Below are 20,558 nucleotides of genomic sequence, written 5' to 3'. Positions count from 1 at the left end.
TGTTTTAGCATGCCAGCTACACGGTGGTGTGCCTAACGTGTGGATAGCTCGAAATTTTCGTTCCGGACCGATGTGACCGGGAAACAACACGCCGCTGGGACTTTGAAACTTTCGGCACGTATCGAACAGTTCTTCTCTATTATCTCGAGAACGGACACGACGACCGTACACTTTGAGCACACAGCAGCGTGTTTTAGCATGCCAGCTACACGGTGGTGTGCCTAACGTGTGGATAGCTCGAAATTTTCGTTCCGGACCGATGTGACCGGGAAGCAACACGCCGCTGGGACTTTTTTTTTTTTTTTTTTTTTTTTTAACGTGGGGGAAATCTTCGAAAGACCCCCCCGCCGCCTGGGGAGGGGCGGGGGGAGTGTGGGATTCCCCGCGCCCGGAGGAAACCCATCGGGCGCGGGACCTACCCACTAAAACCCACCACGGTGGCCATCCTCGCACTATGCAGGGGGAGCACCTGGGACCGAAGACATCATAACATCAGGTGCTCCCCCGTGCAGGGCTCTCGCGCCCGTGTCCTCCCGTTCCAGGGAAGGGAGGGGGTACTTCACCCTCCCTTCCCTGTTTTCTCCTCGGCGCTCTGGCGCCCGACGTCGGAGCAGGGCCACACTGCTCCGACGTCCCACTCCCGGGGGCCGCCCGAGGGCGGCCGCGAGTCCCACACTCGCGACCGCCCACGGCCCCCATAGCCGCGCCGGAGGCACGGCCCTGGGACCGTGCCGTCGGCGCGGCCGCACCCGGCCGTACGCTCCCGAGGGCGGCTCTGGCCTCTCCGCCCTCGAGAGCGTCGCCGTCCCTTACTCTTCCCACCCTTCACACGACGGGCGGTGGCACGAGCCTCAAGGGCTACGCACCCCCGCCCGCCGCTCTCAGGGTGGCCTCCCCGGCCCTTCCGGAGGCCCACCCGCCCCCGGCCTCGGACGGGGCCTCGCTCGCGGACGCCCGCTCTCGCGAATGCGGCTCGCGGCCTCCTTCTGCGAGATTACCTCCTCGCAGAAGGAGGACACGGCCCGCCACTTCGTCTCGCTGCCGAGCATGGCCTGTACCACGCCCGGCAGCGATAGGTCCGCCCCAATCACGGCCGTGAGGACACGGCGCTCCACCCCCCAGGCCGGACACACCTCGAGGGTGTGTTGCGCCGTGTCCTCGTCCGCTGGACAGTGCCAGCAGCGCGCCGCCTCCTCCACACCGATCCGGCACAGGTACCGTCCGAAGCATCCGTGCCCGGACAGCACCTGCACCAACCGGTAGGTGAGTGAGCCGAAGCGCCTACCCAGCCACTCAAACAGGACCGGCCGGATAGCCCGGACAGTCCTCTGGCCGAACAACGGCTCGGCCAGCCGCTGCTGCCAAAGCTGCAGCATGGACTCCCGGGCCTGGCGCCTGAGGGCCTCCACCTCGCATCCCGCCAGGACCACCCCATCCTCGCGGGCGCGCATGCGGCCCTCGTAGAAAGCCGCATGCGCGCCCGCGATCAAGTCCGCCGGGGGTAGCCCTGACAGGACGCTCGCCGCCTCATACGAAACGGTCCGGTACCCCCGGGCGATCCGCAATGCAAGCCGCCTTTGAACCCGGCGCAGCAATACCTTGCTGCGCCGGGAGGCGGCCAGGTCGCCCGCCCAAACGGGGGCCCCGTATAGGGCCACCGAGTGGACCATTCCCGCGTAGAGGCGGCGAACCCGGTCACTCGGGCCCCGCAGGTTGGGGAGGATACGGCCCAAAGCGCCAACTATCCCCTCCAACCGCGGGGCCAGGGCCCGGAAATGACCCTCGAAGCGCCAGTGGCTGTCGAGGCGAAGTCCCAGATATTTCATCTGAGACCTCACCTCGACGTCTGTCTCACCCACCCGGATCAGGGGGGGAGGCGGCTCTCCCCGGGGTCTATACATCCCGAGTACCTCGGTTTTGTGGAGAGCCACCTCCAAACCGATCCCCCTGATCCGGGAGACGACGCGCCGGGCACCGTCCTCGGCGGCCCGAACAGCCCCCCTCCAGTCCCCCCCGACGGCCAACAACAAGGTGTCGTCCGCGTAGCACGTCAGACTGACGCCGTCGGGGAGGTCTTCGGCCCGCAGGACGGTGTCGTACCCGAGGTTCCACAGCAGGGGTCCTAACACCGACCCCTGCGGAACCCCGGAGTACACCGCTCTCCTCTCCGTCCCGCACCGGCCCGGATACTCGATCCACCTGTCGCGGAGGTAGTCCTCGACGACTGCCCTAAGGTAGGCGGGGACTCGATGTTCCTCAAGCCCCCGCCTAATCGCCTCCCAGGGTAGGGTGTTAAACGCATTGGCGATGTCCAAGGACACCGCCAATGCCACCCCACCCCGGGAGACCGCCGAGGCCGAGAGGGACCGGACGCGTCGAATCGCGTCGATCGTCGACCGGCCCTCCCGGAACCCGAACTGGCACTCCGCCAGCCCGGGCCCACCCCGCGACAGGTGCCCGACGATGCGGGCCGCCACGACTCTTTCCAGGAGCTTGCCCACATCGTCGAGCAGGCAAATCGGCCGGTACGCGGACGGAGAGTCCGCGGGCCTACCCTCTTTCCGGAGGAGGACCATTCGGGCCACCTTCCATGCGGAGGGGAATCGCCCGGCCTCCAGGCAGCGGTCGAATAGCTCCCGGAGGCCGTCACCCAGGACGTCCGCGGCCAAGACCAAGACTCGGCCGGGCACTCCCGAAGGACCCGGGGCAGTATCCTTCGCCCCGAGTCTTCGGATGGCCGCGGCTAGCTCCCCAGCCGAGACCCCCAGCTCCGCGGACCAGGTGGTCGGGTCCGCAGAGGGACGTGGCCCGCTCTCCCCCACGATCGGGAAGAGCGTGTCGACCACGTCCCTCAAGAGCTGGGGGTCGAGACCCTCGGTGATCGGGGGCGCCCATGGCCGGAGTTTATTCAGAACTATCCGGTATGGGCGCCCCCATGGATCCCGCTCGAGGGTCTCGAGGAGCTCCTTCCAGCTCTGGGCCTTGGCCCGTTTGATGGCGACCTGCAGAGCCCTCTTTCCCGCGCGATAGGACTCGTACAGTTCCGCCGCCCTAGCCCGCGCGCCGTCGTCGCCGTTCCGTCCGGCCCGACGACGCGCGCGGGTGTACTGGCGTCGGGCCCGGACGCATGCTTTCCGCAATTCCCCGATTTCGCCCGACCACCAGTACACCGCCCGACGAGGAGACCGCGGCCCGGCCCGGGGCATCGCCGCGTCGCAAATGCGCGCGATGGCGCTCCCGAGCCGAGCCACGGCCCCCTCCAGGTCGGGCAGCCTGGTCTCCCGTCGAGGCCAGGTTTCGGCCAGAGCGGCTGCCACCAGGACGTCCTTGTCAAGGCGCCGAAGCGCCCATCTGCGTGGTGGTGGTGGGGCGCTACCCGCTCCCGGGCGGAGGCGTCGGTGCGGGGCCGCGGCGGCCTCGGGGGAGGTCAAGACCACGCGGATATACCGGTGGTCCGATAATGTCTCCTCCCCCACCACCACGTCCCACCCGGACACCATACGCGCGGCGCCGGGGGATCCAAACGTCAAATCCACTATGGACCCTCCCCCGCGCCGCACGCACGTCAGCTCCGACCCCCGGTTAATCAACCGGAGGTCGAAGCCCGCCGCCCAGTCGCCCAGAGCCTCGCCCCTCCGATTGGTCCTGGGGGACCCCCATGCCACAGACCAGGCATTGAAGTCCCCCAGGACCAGCACCGGCCGGGGCGCAATCCTTGTGAGGCACGCCCCCACCCCGGCCAGGTACTGCTCGAAGGCAGCAAGGCCGCAGTTGGGCGAAACGTAGCACCCCACCACGGCGACTCCCCCCCACTGGACGGCGACGAATCCCGCCCCGTTCTCCAGTAAGGAGAACGGAGGGGACCCGTCACCGCCCTGCCACACAGCCGCCACCAAGCCGCCCGCATCCCCCATCCAATGCGGATGGTCGGGGACGCGGTACGGCTCGGCGGCGACTGCCAGACCACCCCCCCACTCCGCCAGCGTCTGACACATCAGGTCCTGCGCTGCACGGCAGTGGTTGAGGTTGGCCTGCAGGAGGAGGCGGGGAGCCATTATTTGATGGCCTCCTCACCGCCTCCTGGTGGCACCTCCGTGAGGACGGCGGCGGGGCCGATGTCCACCTCCATCGCGGACACCAACGCCGTCGCCGCCTCCGACCTCTTCCTTGCGGCCGTCGCGTCGGTCGCGGCCAGGTCCGCGGGCGCCGCGGCGCTCGCAGCTGGGGCCGCTCTCACCGGCGCCGGGAGCGGCCCCGGCGCCCCCCTCCTCTGCCCTCGTCGGGATGGGGGGGTACACTGCTTCCCCCCCATTCGGTGCGCGGCGGGTCTCCCCATGTCCGCACACAGCGGGCACTTGGGGGCCGCCGCGCAGTGGCTCGCGCGGTGGCCTTCGGCACCGCAGCGGTAACAAGCACCGCTGCGGTCCACCGCGGAGGTGCACCGCTGCCTGACATGGCCCGTCTCCAGGCAGCGGTAGCACTGGAGTGGGCGTTGGGCGAGGACCTCGATCCTCGCCGACACCCACCCCACCACGATCCTCCCGACTGCTTCTAACTTCCGGGCAGCCGGAAGAGGGCACCGTGCCCACACCGCTCCCAGGCCGGAGGAGGACCGCCGGACCTCCCCGGTCCGGATGTCCCCCTCAGAGCAGCCACCGGCCTGGGCCAGCGCCCTGGCCACCTCCTCCCGGGTGACCGAGTCGTCCAGCCCACAAACGCGCAGCTCCGCGCTCTTTGTGGGCCGGGCGACCCTGACACCCCGGGGTGCCAAGGCCTCGCCCAGCTTTTCGGCCAGTCGGTCCGCCCTGGCTGCGTTGTCGGGGCCGCTCACGCGCAGCATGAGCGCCCCCGTCACCGCCCATCTCGGGCGGACCGACTCGATGGCGAGTGCGGCCAAGGATATATTTTCCTTGGCCGCTGCCATCACCTCCCCGTAGGAGACGCCCCCCCCCTCCGGGACGGTCAGCATAACTGCTGCCGTTGAAGGGGGGCGTCCCAGACGGGGCTTCGCCCTCCCCGCCTTTCCGTCCCTCTTCGGGGCAACCGGCGGGGGAGGCGGCGGCACCCGGGCCGCCCTCCTCGCCGTCCTTCCCGCCCTTCGGCCCAGCACTTCGGTCCACAAGGGACCGGATGGGGGCGGCGGCGGAGGCATTTGTGCCCCCGCCGTCGCCCCCACCACGGCACCCCTGCCCTTCGTCTTTGCCGCAGGGCCCGGAACCGCGATGGTCCCCCCCTGCGGTTCCCCGCCCCCCGGTTGTTTCCCGGGCCCGGTCCTCGGTCCCGCCGGCGCTCCGCCCTTGGGGCGAAGCGCCGCCCGGATTTCGCCGCGGATGACGGCCATCATGGCCGCCATCTTGGCGTCCATGAGGAGCTCGATGCTCCTCATGGACGTCGCTGGTGTGGGGGGAGCTCCCGCCTTCCCCCTCCCACACGTGCAGTCGCCCGTCGGCCCCGGATGCGGGCGCCTCCTAAGGGCGTCCGTCTCCCTCCGCGAGCACGCCAGCTCGTCTTGCAGCGCCTCCACACGCTGCCTTAGCTGGGCGTTCGTGCTCTCCAAGGCAGCTGGGACACGTCGTTCCAGCTCCTGGAGAGCCCTCCGCGCCTCCGTCGCGGCCTGGCCAACCGACCTCGCGGAGGCTGTAGTCAGCCCCCGCGAGGTGGTGGCCACCTTCTCAATAGACCTCAGGGACGAGGCAATACGGGCCGATACATGGGCCGTATCCTCGTCCCTGAGGTCCTCCTCCCCGTCGCTCACCGTGAGCAACGGTGGAGCAGCGGACGTGGACGGAGCTTCCTCCGTCCTCCGCCCCTCCACCGTCCTGCGCCTACGCCGCTGGGACTTTGAAACTTTCGGCACGTATCGAACAGTTCTTCTCTATTATCTCGAGAACGGACACGACGACCGTACACTTTGAGCACACAGCAGCGTGTTTTAGCATGCCAGCTACACGGTGGTGTGCCTAACGTGTGGATAGCTCGAGATTTTCGTTCCGGACCGATGTGACCGGGAAGCATCACGCCGCTGGGACTTTGAAACTTTCGGCACGTATCGAACAGTTCTTCTCTATTATCTCGAGAACGGACACGACGACCGTACACTTTGAGCACACAGCAGCGTGTTTTAGCATGCCAGCTACACGGTGGTGTGCCTAACGTGTGGATAGCTCGAAATTTTCGTTCCGGACCGATGTGACCGGGAAGCAACACGCCGCTGGGACTTTGAAACTTTCGGCACGTATCGAACAGTTCTTCTCTATTATCTCGAGAACGGACACGACGACCGTACACTTTGAGCACACAGCAGCGTGTTTTAGCATGCCAGCTACACGGTGGTGTGCCTAACGTGTGGATAGCTCGAAATTTTCGTTCCGGACCGATGTGACCGGGAAGCAACACGCCGCTGGGACTTTGAAACTTTCGGCACGTATCGAACAGTTCTTCTCTATTATCTCGAGAACGGACACGACGACCGTACACTTTGAGCACACAGCAGCGTGTTTTAGCATGCCAGCTACACGGTGGTGTGCCTAACGTGTGGATAGCTCGAAATTTTCGTTCCGGACCGATGTGACCGGGAAGCAACACGCCGCTGGGACTTTGAAACTTTCGGCACGTATCGAACAGTTCTTCTCTATTATCTCGAGAACGGACACGACGACCGTACACTTTGAGCACACAGCAGCGTGTTTTAGCATGCCAGCTACACGGTGGTGTGCCTAACGTGTGGATAGCTCGAGATTTTCGTTCCGGACCGATGTGACCGGGAAGCATCACGCCGCTGGGACTTTGAAACTTTCGGCACGTATCGAACAGTTCTTCTCTATTATCTCGAGAACGGACACGACGACCGTACACTTTGAGCACACAGCAGCGTGTTTTAGCATGCCAGCTACACGGTGGTGTGCCTAACGTGTGGATAGCTCGAAATTTTCGTTCCGGACCGATGTGACCGGGAAGCAACACGCCGCTGGGACTTTGAAACTTTCGGCACGTATCGAACAGTTCTTCTCTATTATCTCGAGAACGGACACGACGACCGTACACTTTGAGCACACAGCAGCGTGTTTTAGCATGCCAGCTACACGGTGGTGTGCCTAACGTGTGGATAGCTCGAAATTTTCGTTCCGGACCGATGTGACCGGGAAGCAACACGCCGCTGGGACTTTGAAACTTTCGGCACGTATCGAACAGTTCTTCTCTATTATCTCGAGAACGGACACGACGACCGTACACTTTGAGCACACAGCAGCGTGTTTTAGCATGCCAGCTACACGGTGGTGTGCCTAACGTGTGGATAGCTCGAAATTTTCGTTCCGGACCGATGTGACCGGGAAGCAACACGCCGCTGGGACTTTGAAACTTTCGGCACGTATCGAACAGTTCTTCTCTATTATCTCGAGAACGGACACGACGACCGTACACTTTGAGCACACAGCAGCGTGTTTTAGCATGCCAGCTACACGGTGGTGTGCCTAACGTGTGGATAGCTCGAAATTTTCGTTCCGGACCGATGTGACCGGGAAGCAACACGCCGCTGGGACTTTGAAACTTTCGGCACGTATCGAACAGTTCTTCTCTATTATCTCGAGAACGGACACGACGACCGTACACTTTGAGCACACAGCAGCGTGTTTTAGCATGCCAGCTACACGGTGGTGTGCCTAACGTGTGGATAGCTCGAGATTTTCGTTCCGGACCGATGTGACCGGGAAGCATCACGCCGCTGGGACTTTGAAACTTTCGGCACGTATCGAACAGTTCTTCTCTATTATCTCGAGAACGGACACGACGACCGTACACTTTGAGCACACAGCAGCGTGTTTTAGCATGCCAGCTACACGGTGGTGTGCCTAACGTGTGGATAGCTCGAAATTTTCGTTCCGGACCGATGTGACCGGGAAACAACACGCCGCTGGGACTTTGAAACTTTCGGCACGTATCGAACAGTTCTTCTCTATTATCTCGAGAACGGACACGACGACCGTACACTTTGAGCACACAGCAGCGTGTTTTAGCATGCCAGCTACACGGTGGTGTGCCTAACGTGTGGATAGCTCGAAATTTTCGTTCCGGACCGATGTGACCGGGAAGCAACACGCCGCTGGGACTTTGAAACTTTCGGCACGTATCGAACAGTTCTTCTCTATTATCTCGAGAACGGACACGACGACCGTACACTTTGAGCACACAGCAGCGTGTTTTAGCATGCCAGCTACACGATGGTGTGCCTAACGTGTGGATAGCTCGAAATTTTCGTTCCGGACCGATGTGACCGGGAAACAACACGCCGCTGGGACTTTGTAACTTTCGGCACGTATCGAACAGTTCTTCTCTATTATCTCGAGAACGGACACGACGACCGTACACTTTGAGCACACAGCAGCGTGTTTTAGCATGCCAGCTACACGGTGGTGTGCCTAACGTGTGGATAGCTCGAAATTTTCGTTCCGGACCGATGTGACCGGGAAGCAACACGCCGCTGGGACTTTGAAACTTTCGGCACGTATCGAACAGTTCTTCTCTATTATCTCGAGAACGGACACGACGACCGTACACTTTGAGCACACAGCAGCGTGTTTTAGCATGCCAGCTACACGGTGGTGTGCCTAACGTGTGGATAGCTCGAGATTTTCGTTCCGGACCGATGTGACCGGGAAGCATCACGCCGCTGGGACTTTGAAACTTTCGGCACGTATCGAACAGTTCTTCTCTATTATCTCGAGAACGGACACGACGACCGTACACTTTGAGCACACAGCAGCGTGTTTTAGCATGCCAGCTACACGGTGGTGTGCCTAACGTGTGGATAGCTCGAAATTTTCGTTCCGGACCGATGTGACCGGGAAACAACACGCCGCTGGGACTTTGAAACTTTCGGCACGTATCGAACAGTTCTTCTCTATTATCTCGAGAACGGACACGACGACCGTACACTTTGAGCACACAGCAGCGTGTTTTAGCATGCCAGCTACACGGTGGTGTGCCTAACGTGTGGATAGCTCGAAATTTTCGTTCTGGACCGATGTGACCGGGAAGCAACACGCCGCTGGGACTTTGAAACTTTCGGCACGTATCGAACAGTTCTTCTCTATTATCTCGAGAACGGACACGACGACCGTACACTTTGAGCACACAGCAGCGTGTTTTAGCATGCCAGCTACACGGTGGTGTGCCTAACGTGTGGATAGCTCGAAATTTTCGTTCCGGACCGATGTGACCGGGAAACAACACGCCGCTGGGACTTTGAAACTTTCGGCACGTATCGAACAGTTCTTCTCTATTATCTCGAGAACGGACACGACGACCGTACACTTTGAGCACACAGCAGCGTGTTTTAGCATGCCAGCTACACGGTGGTGTGCCTAACGTGTGGATAGCTCGAAATTTTCGTTCCGGACCGATGTGACCGGGAAGCATCACGCCGCTGGGACTTTGAAACTTTCGGCACGTATCGAACAGTTCTTCTCTATTATCTCGAGAACGGACACGACGACCGTACACTTTGAGCACACAGCAGCGTGTTTTAGCATGCCAGCTACACGGTGGTGTGCCTAACGTGTGGATAGCTCGAAATTTTCGTTCCGGACCGATGTGACCGGGAAGCAACACGCCGCTGGGACTTTGAAACTTTCGGCACGTATCGAACAGTTCTTCTCTATTATCTCGAGAACGGACACGACGACCGTACACTTTGAGCACACAGCAGCGTGTTTTAGCATGCCAGCTACACGGTGGTGTGCCTAACGTGTGGATAGCTCGAAATTTTCGTTCCGGACCGATGTGACCGGGAAGCAACACGCCGCTGGGACTTTGAAACTTTCGGCACGTATCGAACAGTTCTTCTCTATTATCTCGAGAACGGACACGACGACCGTACACTTTGAGCACACAGCAGCGTGTTTTAGCATACCAGCTACACGGTGGTGTGCCTAACGTGTGGATAGCTCGAGATTTTCGTTCCGGACCGATGTGACCGGGAAGCATCACGCCGCTGGGACTTTGAAACTTTCGGCACGTATCGAACAGTTCTTCTCTATTATCTCGAGAACGGACACGACGACCGTACACTTTGAGCACACAGCAGCGTGTTTTAGCATGCCAGCTACACGGTGGTGTGCCTAACGTGTGGATAGCTCGAAATTTTCGTTCCGGACCGATGTGACCGGGAAACAACACGCCGCTGGGACTTTTTTTTTTTTTTTTTTTTTTTTTTTTTTTAACGTGGGGGAAATCTTCGAAAGACCCCCCCGCCGCCTGGGGAGGGGCGGGGGGAGTGTGGGATTCCCCGCGCCCGGAGGAAACCCATCGGGCGCGGGACCTACCCACTAAAACCCACCACGGTGGCCATCCTCGCACTATGCAGGGGGAGCACCTGGGACCGAAGACATCATAACATCAGGTGCTCCCCCGTGCAGGGCTCTCGCGCCCGTGTCCTCCCGTTCCAGGGAAGGGAGGGGGTACTTCACCCTCCCTTCCCTGTTTTCTCCTCGGCGCTCTGGCGCCCGACGTCGGAGCAGGGCCACACTGCTCCGACGTCCCACTCCCGGGGGCCGCCCGAGGGCGGCCGCGAGTCCCACACTCGCGACCGCCCACGGCCCCCATAGCCGCGCCGGAGGCACGGCCCTGGGACCGTGCCGTCGGCGCGGCCGCACCCGGCCGTACGCTCCCGAGGGCGGCTCTGGCCTCTCCGCCCTCGAGAGCGTCGCCGTCCCTTACTCTTCCCACCCTTCACACGACGGGCGGTGGCACGAGCCTCAAGGGCTACGCACCCCCGCCCGCCGCTCTCAGGGTGGCCTCCCCGGCCCTTCCGGAGGCCCACCCGCCCCCGGCCTCGGACGGGGCCTCGCTCGCGGACGCCCGCTCTCGCGAATGCGGCTCGCGGCCTCCTTCTGCGAGATTACCTCCTCGCAGAAGGAGGACACGGCCCGCCACTTCGTCTCGCTGCCGAGCATGGCCTGTACCACGCCCGGCAGCGATAGGTCCGCCCCAATCACGGCCGTGAGGACACGGCGCTCCACCCCCCAGGCCGGACACACCTCGAGGGTGTGTTGCGCCGTGTCCTCGTCCGCTGGACAGTGCCAGCAGCGCGCCGCCTCCTCCACACCGATCCGGCACAGGTACTGTCCGAAGCATCCGTGCCCGGACAGCACCTGCACCAACCGGTAGGTGAGTGAGCCGAAGCGCCTACCCAGCCACTCAAACAGGACCGGCCGGATAGCCCGGACAGTCCTCTGGCCGAACAACGGCTCGGCCAGCCGCTGCTGCCAAAGCTGCAGCATGGACTCCCGGGCCTGGCGCCTGAGGGCCTCCACCTCGCATCCCGCCAGGACCACCCCATCCTCGCGGGCGCGCATGCGGCCCTCGTAGAAAGCCGCATGCGCGCCCGCGATCAAGTCCGCCGGGGGTAGCCCTGACAGGACGCTCGCCGCCTCATACGAAACGGTCCGGTACCCCCGGGCGATCCGCAATGCAAGCCGCCTTTGAACCCGGCGCAGCAATACCTTGCTGCGCCGGGAGGCGGCCAGGTCGCCCGCCCAAACGGGGGCCCCGTATAGGGCCACCGAGTGGACCATTCCCGCGTAGAGGCGGCGAACCCGGTCACTCGGGCCCCGCAGGTTGGGGAGGATACGGCCCAAAGCGCCAACTATCCCCTCCAACCGCGGGGCCAGGGCCCGGAAATGACCCTCGAAGCGCCAGTGGCTGTCGAGGCGAAGTCCCAGATATTTCATCTGAGACCTCACCTCGACGTCTGTCTCACCCACCCGGATCAGGGGGGGAGGCGGCTCTCCCCGGGGTCTATACATCCCGAGTACCTCGGTTTTGTGGAGAGCCACCTCCAAACCGATCCCCCTGATCCGGGAGACGACGCGCCGGGCACCGTCCTCGGCGGCCCGAACAGCCCCCCTCCAGTCCCCCCCGACGGCCAACAACAAGGTGTCGTCCGCGTAGCACGTCAGACTGACGCCGTCGGGGAGGTCTTCGGCCCGCAGGACGGTGTCGTACCCGAGGTTCCACAGCAGGGGTCCTAACACCGACCCCTGCGGAACCCCGGAGTACACCGCTCTCCTCTCCGTCCCGCACCGGCCCGGATACTCGATCCACCTGTCGCGGAGGTAGTCCTCGACGACTGCCCTAAGGTAGGCGGGGACTCGATGTTCCTCAAGCCCCCGCCTAATCGCCTCCCAGGGTAGGGTGTTAAACGCATTGGCGATGTCCAAGGACACCGCCAATGCCACCCCACCCCGGGAGACCGCCGAGGCCGAGAGGGACCGGACGCGTCGAATCGCGTCGATCGTCGACCGGCCCTCCCGGAACCCGAACTGGCACTCCGCCAGCCCGGGCCCACCCCGCGACAGGTGCCCGACGATGCGGGCCGCCACGACTCTTTCCAGGAGCTTGCCCACATCGTCGAGCAGGCAAATCGGCCGGTACGCGGACGGAGAGTCCGCGGGCCTACCCTCTTTCCGGAGGAGGACCATTCGGGCCACCTTCCATGCGGAGGGGAATCGCCCGGCCTCCAGGCAGCGGTCGAATAGCTCCCGGAGGCCGTCACCCAGGACGTCCGCGGCCAAGACCAAGACTCGGCCGGGCACTCCCGAAGGACCCGGGGCAGTATCCTTCGCCCCGAGTCTTCGGATGGCCGCGGCTAGCTCCCCAGCCGAGACCCCCAGCTCCGCGGACCAGGTGGTCGGGTCCGCAGAGGGACGTGGCCCGCTCTCCCCCACGATCGGGAAGAGCGTGTCGACCACGTCCCTCAAGAGCTGGGGGTCGAGACCCTCGGTGATCGGGGGCGCCCATGGCCGGAGTTTATTCAGAACTATCCGGTATGGGCGCCCCCATGGATCCCGCTCGAGGGTCTCGAGGAGCTCCTTCCAGCTCTGGGCCTTGGCCCGTTTGATGGCGACCTGCAGAGCCCTCTTTCCCGCGCGATAGGACTCGTACAGTTCCGCCGCCCTAGCCCGCGCGCCGTCGTCGCCGTTCCGTCCGGCCCGACGACGCGCGCGGGTGTACTGGCGTCGGGCCCGGACGCATGCTTTCCGCAATTCCCCGATTTCGCCCGACCACCAGTACACCGCCCGACGAGGAGACCGCGGCCCGGCCCGGGGCATCGCCGCGTCGCAAATGCGCGCGATGGCGCTCCCGAGCCGAGCCACGGCCCCCTCCAGGTCGGGCAGCCTGGTCTCCCGTCGAGGCCAGGTTTCGGCCAGAGCGGCTGCCACCAGGACGTCCTTGTCAAGGCGCCGAAGCGCCCATCTGCGTGGTGGTGGTGGGGCGCTACCCGCTCCCGGGCGGAGGCGTCGGTGCGGGGCCGCGGCGGCCTCGGGGGAGGTCAAGACCACGCGGATATACCGGTGGTCCGATAATGTCTCCTCCCCCACCACCACGTCCCACCCGGACACCATACGCGCGGCGCCGGGGGATCCAAACGTCAAATCCACTATGGACCCTCCCCCGCGCCGCACGCACGTCAGCTCCGACCCCCGGTTAATCAACCGGAGGTCGAAGCCCGCCGCCCAGTCGCCCAGAGCCTCGCCCCTCCGATTGGTCCTGGGGGACCCCCATGCCACAGACCAGGCATTGAAGTCCCCCAGGACCAGCACCGGCCGGGGCGCAATCCTTGTGAGGCACGCCCCCACCCCGGCCAGGTACTGCTCGAAGGCAGCAAGGCCGCAGTTGGGCGAAACGTAGCACCCCACCACGGCGACTCCCCCCCACTGGACGGCGACGAATCCCGCCCCGTTCTCCAGTAAGGAGAACGGAGGGGACCCGTCACCGCCCTGCCACACAGCCGCCACCAAGCCGCCCGCATCCCCCATCCAATGCGGATGGTCGGGGACGCGGTACGGCTCGGCGGCGACTGCCAGACCACCCCCCCACTCCGCCAGCGTCTGACACATCAGGTCCTGCGCTGCACGGCAGTGGTTGAGGTTGGCCTGCAGGAGGAGGCGGGGAGCCATTATTTGATGGCCTCCTCACCGCCTCCTGGTGGCACCTCCGTGAGGACGGCGGCGGGGCCGATGTCCACCTCCATCGCGGACACCAACGCCGTCGCCGCCTCCGACCTCTTCCTTGCGGCCGTCGCGTCGGTCGCGGCCAGGTCCGCGGGCGCCGCGGCGCTCGCAGCTGGGGCCGCTCTCACCGGCGCCGGGAGCGGCCCCGGCGCCCCCCTCCTCTGCCCTCGTCGGGATGGGGGGGTACACTGCTTCCCCCCCATTCGGTGCGCGGCGGGTCTCCCCATGTCCGCACACAGCGGGCACTTGGGGGCCGCCGCGCAGTGGCTCGCGCGGTGGCCTTCGGCACCGCAGCGGTAACAAGCACCGCTGCGGTCCACCGCGGAGGTGCACCGCTGCCTGACATGGCCCGTCTCCAGGCAGCGGTAGCACTGGAGTGGGCGTTGGGCGAGGACCTCGATCCTCGCCGACACCCACCCCACCACGATCCTCCCGACTGCTTCTAACTTCCGGGCAGCCGGAAGAGGGCACCGTGCCCACACCGCTCCCAGGCCGGAGGAGGACCGCCGGACCTCCCCGGTCCGGATGTCCCCCTCAGAGCAGCCACCGGCCTGGGCCAGCGCCCTGGCCACCTCCTCCCGGGTGACCGAGTCGTCCAGCCCACAAACGCGCAGCTCCGCGCTCTTTGTGGGCCGGGCGACCCTGACACCCCGGGGTGCCAAGGCCTCGCCCAGCTTTTCGGCCAGTCGGTCCGCCCTGGCTGCGTTGTCGGGGCCGCTCACGCGCAGCATGAGCGCCCCCGTCACCGCCCATCTCGGGCGGACCGACTCGATGGCGAGTGCGGCCAAGGATATATTTTCCTTGGCCGCTGCCATCACCTCCCCGTAGGAGACGCCCCCCCCCTCCGGGACGGTCAGCATAACTGCTGCCGTTGAAGGGGGGCGTCCCAGACGGGGCTTCGCCCTCCCCGCCTTTCCGTCCCTCTTCGGGGCAACCGGCGGGGGAGGCGGCGGCACCCGGGCCGCCCTCCTCGCCGTCCTTCCCGCCCTTCGGCCCAGCACTTCGGTCCACAAGGGACCGGATGGGGGCGGCGGCGGAGGCATTTGTGCCCCCGCCGTCGCCCCCACCACGGCACCCCTGCCCTTCGTCTTTGCCGCAGGGCCCGGAACCGCGATGGTCCCCCCCTGCGGTTCCCCGCCCCCCGGTTGTTTCCCGGGCCCGGTCCTCGGTCCCGCCGGCGCTCCGCCCTTGGGGCGAAGCGCCGCCCGGATTTCGCCGCGGATGACGGCCATCATGGCCGCCATCTTGGCGTCCATGAGGAGCTCGATGCTCCTCATGGACGTCGCTGGTGTGGGGGGAGCTCCCGCCTTCCCCCTCCCACACGTGCAGTCGCCCGTCGGCCCCGGATGCGGGCGCCTCCTAAGGGCGTCCGTCTCCCTCCGCGAGCACGCCAGCTCGTCTTGCAGCGCCTCCACACGCTGCCTTAGCTGGGCGTTCGTGCTCTCCAAGGCAGCTGGGACACGTCGTTCCAGCTCCTGGAGAGCCCTCCGCGCCTCCGTCGCGGCCTGGCCAACCGACCTCGCGGAGGCTGTAGTCAGCCCCCGCGAGGTGGTGGCCACCTTCTCAATAGACCTCAGGGACGAGGCAATACGGGCCGATACATGGGCCGTATCCTCGTCCCTGAGGTCCTCCTCCCCGTCGCTCACCGTGAGCAACGGTGGAGCAGCGGACGTGGACGGAGCTTCCTCCGTCCTCCGCCCCTCCACCGTCCTGCGCCTCTTTACGCCCGCGGCGCTGGTCGCGGACGCCAGGGACGAGACCGACGCCGTCTCGTCCCCCTCCTCGAACGGCGCCCGGTGGGGCACGAGTGCCCCCTCCGTCGCCACACTTCGCGCCACTCGCTCCGACCCCCCTCCCCCTTTTTTCTTTTTTGGCATATTACTCATTTTTTTTCCCACGCGTAGGTCGGAAAGTAAGTCGACCCGGGCAGAGCCGCCATACCCGGGCAGGCCTAAATACTCCGGGGGGTCGGCAGGTACCCCGGAGTTGGCCGCTTGGGATTGGGGCCTCCCCCCCAACCACGCATCCCATCACCGCGCACCGTAGCTTAGGATTGGAGGGCAATTTATAGAGTTACCATCCTCGCGGCCCGGGCGGTAAAGCCAAGGCCCCCGTCCCTCCTGCCGTCACGTACCACTCTCAAAGCCAAAAGAGGAATTGGGAGTGGGTCGTTGCGACGACCAACAGGAGTCTTACGGTGTGGTTTGGCATCGGGCACCTCGGGTTTGCCAGTCCCGTACTGTAGCAACAAGCTACAGCCCCTGAGGGATCCCCTCGAAACTTAGACTCACATCGAACAAAATCCACCTACGATTCCCTTCTTCTCTTCTTCTCTTCTACAAACACCTCCAATCCCAGAACACATTATCTTCCTTCTAACCCTTGTGTGTTCGTCCACCGAGTACGTTAGCTCCCCGTCGTCGTACAGATCGAACCATCTTCTCTGCCACCTGTTGGTCCGATTCAGGGGATTCGAGAAGTCCCAGCCGGGGGCGACGAACAGGTATCCGCATTTTGAAATCTTCCTCGTGGCCCTGTTGCATTCCAGAGCCTCCGCGCTGTGCTCCTCCTTCTGCTTGAAGCAGCTGCTGCACTTGCTCTTGTTGAATATGTTCGGCGCGAACTTCCTGCACTCGGCGCCGGTGCCACGGACGCCCGCCGTGCCGCCCGACATCGCGACACGTGCGAATTAACCGCGACGACCGGACAGCATCGCCGCTGGGACTTTGAAACTTTCGGCACGTATCGAACAGTTCTTCTCTATTATCTCGAGAACGGACACGACGACCGTACACTTTGAGCACACAGCAGCGTGTTTTAGCATGCCAGCTACACGGTGGTGTGCCTAACGTGTGGATAGCTCGAAATTTTCGTTCCGGACCGATGTGACCGGGAAGCAACACGCCGCTGGGACTTTGAAACTTTCGGCACGTATCGAACAGTTCTTCTCTATTATCTCGAGAACGGACACGACGACCGTACACTTTGAGCACACAGCAGCGTGTTTTAGCATGCCAGCTACACGGTGGTGTGCCTAACGTGTGGATAGCTCGAAATTTTCGTTCCGGACCGATGTGACCGGGAAACAACACGCCGCTGGGACTTTGTAACTTTCGGCACGTATCGAACAGTTCTTCTCTATTATCTCGAGAACGGACACGACGACCGTACACTTTGAGCACACAGCAGCGTGTTTTAGCATGCCAGCTACACGGTGGTGTGCCTAACGTGTGGATAGCTCGAAATTTTCGTTCCGGACCGATGTGACCGGGAAGCAACACGCCGCTGGGACTTTGAAACTTTCGGCACGTATCGAACAGTTCTTCTCTATTATCTCGAGAACGGACACGACGACCGTACACTTTGAGCACACAGCAGCGTGTTTTAGCATGCCAGCTACACGGTGGTGTGCCTAACGTGTGGATAGCTCGAGATTTTCGTTCCGGACCGATGTGACCGGGAAGCATCACGCCGCTGGGACTTTGAAACTTTCGGCACGTATCGAACAGTTCTTCTCTATTATCTCGAGAACGGACACGACGACCGTACACTTTGAGCACACAGCAGCGTGTTTTAGCATGCCAGCTACACGGTGGTGTGCCTAACGTGTGGATAGCTCGAAATTTTCGTTCCGGACCGATGTGACCGGGAAGCAACACGCCGCTGGGACTTTGAAACTTTCGGCACGTATCGAACAGTTCTTCTCTATTATCTCGAGAACGGACACGACGACCGTACACTTTGAGCACACAGCAGCGTGTTTTAGCATGCCAGCTACACGGTGGTGTGCCTAACGTGTGGATAGCTCGAGATTTTCGTTCCGGACCGATGTGACCGGGAAGCATCACGCCGCTGGGACTTTGAAACTTTCGGCACGTATCGAACAGTTCTTCTCTATTATCTCGAGAACGGACACGACGACCGTACACTTTGAGCACACAGCAGCGTGTTTTAGCATGCCAGCTACACGGTGGTGTGCCTAACGTGTGGATAGCTCGAAATTTTCGTTCCGGACCGATGTGACCGGGAAACAACACGCCGCTGGGACTTTGAAACTTTCGGCACGTATCGAACAGTTCTTCTCTATTATCTCGAGAACGGACACGACGACCGTACACTTTGAGCACACAGCAGCGTGTTTTAGCATGCCAGCTACACGGTGGTGTGCCTAACGTGTGGATAGCTCGAAATTTTCGTTCTGGACCGATGTGACCGGGAAGCAACACGCCGCTGGGACTTTGAAACTTTCGGCACGTATCGAACAGTTCTTCTCTATTATCTCGAGAACGGACACGACGACCGTACACTTTGAGCACACAGCAGCGTGTTTTAGCATGCCAGCTACACGGTGGTGTGCCTAACGTGTGGATAGCTCGAAATTTTCGTTCCGGACCGATGTGACCGGGAAACAACACGCCGCTGGGACTTTGAAACTTTCGGCACGTATCGAACAGTTCTTCTCTATTATCTCGAGAACGGACACGACGACCGTACACTTTGAGCACACAGCAGCGTGTTTTAGCATGCCAGCTACACGGTGGTGTGCCTAACGTGTGGATAGCTCGAAATTTTCGTTCCGGACCGATGTGACCGGGAAGCATCACGCCGCTGGGACTTTGAAACTTTCGGCACGTATCGAACAGTTCTTCTCTATTATCTCGAGAACGGACACGACGACCGTACACTTTGAGCACACAGCAGCGTGTTTTAGCATGCCAGCTACACGGTGGTGTGCCTAACGTGTGGATAGCTCGAAATTTTCGTTCCGGACCGATGTGACCGGGAAACAACACGCCGCTGGGACTTTTTTTTTTTTTTTTTTTTTTTTTTTAACGTGGGGGAAATCTTCGAAAGACCCCCCCGCCGCCTGGGGAGGGGCGGGGGGAGTGTGGGATTCCCCGCGCCCGGAGGAAACCCATCGGGCGCGGGACCTACCCACTAAAACCCACCACGGTGGCCATCCTCGCACTATGCAGGGGGAGCACCTGGGACCGAAGACATCATAACATCAGGTGCTCCCCCGTGCAGGGCTCTCGCGCCCGTGTCCTCCCGTTCCAGGGAAGGGAGGGGGTACTTCACCCTCCCTTCCCTGTTTTCTCCTCGGCGCTCTGGCGCCCGACGTCGGAGCAGGGCCACACTGCTCCGACGTCCCACTCCCGGGGGCCGCCCGAGGGCGGCCGCGAGTCCCACACTCGCGACCGCCCACGGCCCCCATAGCCGCGCCGGAGGCACGGCCCTGGGACCGTGCCGTCGGCGCGGCCGCACCCGGCCGTACGCTCCCGAGGGCGGCTCTGGCCTCTCCGCCCTCGAGAGCGTCGCCGTCCCTTACTCTTCCCACCCTTCACACGACGGGCGGTGGCACGAGCCTCAAGGGCTACGCACCCCCGCCCGCCGCTCTCAGGGTGGCCTCCCCGGCCCTTCCGGAGGCCCACCCGCCCCCGGCCTCGGACGGGGCCTCGCTCGCGGACGCCCGCTCTCGCGAATGCGGCTCGCGGCCTCCTTCTGCGAGATTACCTCCTCGCAGAAGGAGGACACGGCCCGCCACTTCGTCTCGCTGCCGAGCATGGCCTGTACCACGCCCGGCAGCGATAGGTCCGCCCCAATCACGGCCGTGAGGACACGGCGCTCCACCCCCCAGGCCGGACACACCTCGAGGGTGTGTTGCGCCGTGTCCTCGTCCGCTGGACAGTGCCAGCAGCGCGCCGCCTCCTCCACACCGATCCGGCACAGGTACTGTCCGAAGCATCCGTGCCCGGACAGCACCTGCACCAACCGGTAGGTGAGTGAGCCGAAGCGCCTACCCAGCCACTCAAACAGGACCGGCCGGATAGCCCGGACAGTCCTCTGGCCGAACAACGGCTCGGCCAGCCGCTGCTGCCAAAGCTGCAGCATGGACTCCCGGGCCTGGCGCCTGAGGGCCTCCACCTCGCATCCCGCCAGGACCACCCCATCCTCGCGGGCGCGCATGCGGCCCTCGTAGAAAGCCGCATGCGCGCCCGCGATCAAGTCCGCCGGGGGTAGCCCTGACAGGACGCTCGCCGCCTCATACGAAACGGTCCGGTACCCCCGGGCGATCCGCAATGCAAGCCGCCTTTGAACCCGGCGCAGCAATACCTTGCTGCGCCGGGAGGCGGCCAGGTCGCCCGCCCAAACGGGGGCCCCGTATAGGGCCACCGAGTGGACCATTCCCGCGTAGAGGCGGCGAACCCGGTCACTCGGGCCCCGCAGGTTGGGGAGGATACGGCCCAAAGCGCCAACTATCCCCTCCAACCGCGGGGCCAGGGCCCGGAAATGACCCTCGAAGCGCCAGTGGCTGTCGAGGCGAAGTCCCAGATATTTCATCTGAGACCTCACCTCGACGTCTGTCTCACCCACCCGGATCAGGGGGGGAGGCGGCTCTCCCCGGGGTCTATACATCCCGAGTACCTCGGTTTTGTGGAGAGCCACCTCCAAACCGATCCCCCTGATCCGGGAGACGACGCGCCGGGCACCGTCCTCGGCGGCCCGAACAGCCCCCCTCCAGTCCCCCCCGACGGCCAACAACAA

This window comes from Ptiloglossa arizonensis, unplaced genomic scaffold (genome assembly GCF_051014685.1).
Source record: "Ptiloglossa arizonensis isolate GNS036 unplaced genomic scaffold, iyPtiAriz1_principal scaffold0023, whole genome shotgun sequence".
Classification (NCBI taxonomy): Eukaryota; Metazoa; Arthropoda; class Insecta; order Hymenoptera; family Colletidae; genus Ptiloglossa; species Ptiloglossa arizonensis.
The sequence above is the reverse complement of the archived record's forward strand: the minus strand, read 5'-3'. Positions refer to the sequence as shown.